Genomic DNA, 1,816 nt, shown 5'->3' with positions numbered 1-1,816 from the left:
TGATTAGTTCCGGAGATATTCAATTTTTAGTGTAAAATGATTATGTGGAATATCTCAAAATTGACTTGACCGAATTCATTTTTTTTTATATGAAAATTTTTGTCTCGATGTCCCCTGTCATTATCAATTAAAATATATAGAATCGCCCATACAAACTTTTCGAGATATTTAGATTTTTGCGTTTTTCAGTTCAAATTGTCGTACGCATTCTCACCCTCGCAAAAATTGAGCTATTAACTTCAAATTTGGACGAGATTGTCCTTTTATCACTGCAACGGATGGTATTGAAAATGAGCATGATTGACTGATTAGTTCCGGAGATATTCAATTTTTAGTGTAAAATGATTATGTGGAATATTTCAAAATTGACTTGACCGAATTCATTTTTTTTTATATGAAAATTTTTGTCTCGATGTCCCTTGTCATTATCAATTAAAATATATATAGTTGCCCATACAAACTTTTTGAGATATTTAGATTTTTTCATTTTTCAGTTCAAATTGTTGTACGCATTTTTTTAAATTCCATTCTTTTCGTCATGCTTGGCACTATTGAAATTAATCAAAAACTGGAAAATGCATCCTGTAAGTAATCATAGTTATATGACACTTTTATGTTATTGAAAAAAAAAATGTTGTTCGCTCTTTCATCCGCACAAAAGTCAAGCTATTAAGACTGCAAATTTCGACGAAATCGTCCGTTTATCCCTACAACGGATAGTATGAAAAATGAGCTTAATTGAACAATTGTTTTTATAGATATTCAAATTTTAGTGTAAAATGATTATATAGCTCAGAATATCGGGATCGAATTCATTTTTTAAATTTGAAAATTTTAGTCTCATAGATGCTTAATTGCTACGACCATTTAACATTCATAATAGATCCAACCTGACGAAGAAAAATATATTGTTAAAATCATTCGGAAGCCCGCCAGCAATTTATTGATGGCAAAAAAATATACCTATACATTTCGCTAAATCCTCCACAATGACATAATTGTTGTCGCCTACTTGTCTTAACTAAAAAATCACCCCTGGCCAGGGGGCACCACGCACAGACATTCTCAAAAACTTTTGTATTTTTACATTTCAGACCATTCTACATCGTTTCCAAGCAAAATTAGAATTTTTTTTTTCCGGTCGGGATCGGACGATTGCAATGCTTCCATTCGGAAGCAAAAATAAGCAATTTTCGCTAACTATACCCTTCAATTAAAGACAATGAATAATTAATCAACGAGATCTCCCCAAATTATGAAACCCTCTCCCTAAAATTCCCCAAATTATTTCCAAATTATTCGATAGGTTAATTAATGATTCGCATTAATTAGTGCGCCAAGTATACGGCGGTCAAAATTTCATGATGTTCCGATTATTTTTGTAATTTTTTCCTACCGTGTAACTTTTTTTGAAAGTTTAGAAGAAACGGAGAAAAATGTACGCATCATTTTGAAACTTGGTGAGTGATTAAATAACGACAAAACGCAAAAACGTTATAATTTTTCAGTAAGTTTAAAATCGAAGAATAAAAACAAAACTTGAATTTTGTCGTAAAGGGGGTAGAACGTCATTTTAAAAAAACGGTGCAGCTGTATGTATAGAAGTAAGTTTTAAGTATGCTTTGAGTCTGCTTTGAGTGGATTGTGGTTGTTGATTAGTTAGGGGGGGGAATAGGATAATTCTCGATCTAATTGTACAAGAAAAATTGGGTGACTGGTAGTTGGCACCACATTATTGAAAATTCATTAGTTTTTTTATTTAGATCAATAGTAGGACCTTTGTACATCATTGTAATACAATTAAAAAATTTTGTAG

The sequence above is a fragment of the Fopius arisanus genome, unplaced genomic scaffold (assembly GCF_000806365.1).
Source record: "Fopius arisanus strain USDA-PBARC FA_bdor unplaced genomic scaffold, ASM80636v1 scaffold00348, whole genome shotgun sequence".
In the NCBI taxonomy this organism is placed as follows: Eukaryota; Metazoa; Arthropoda; class Insecta; order Hymenoptera; family Braconidae; genus Fopius; species Fopius arisanus.
This window is presented reverse-complemented; position numbering follows the sequence as displayed.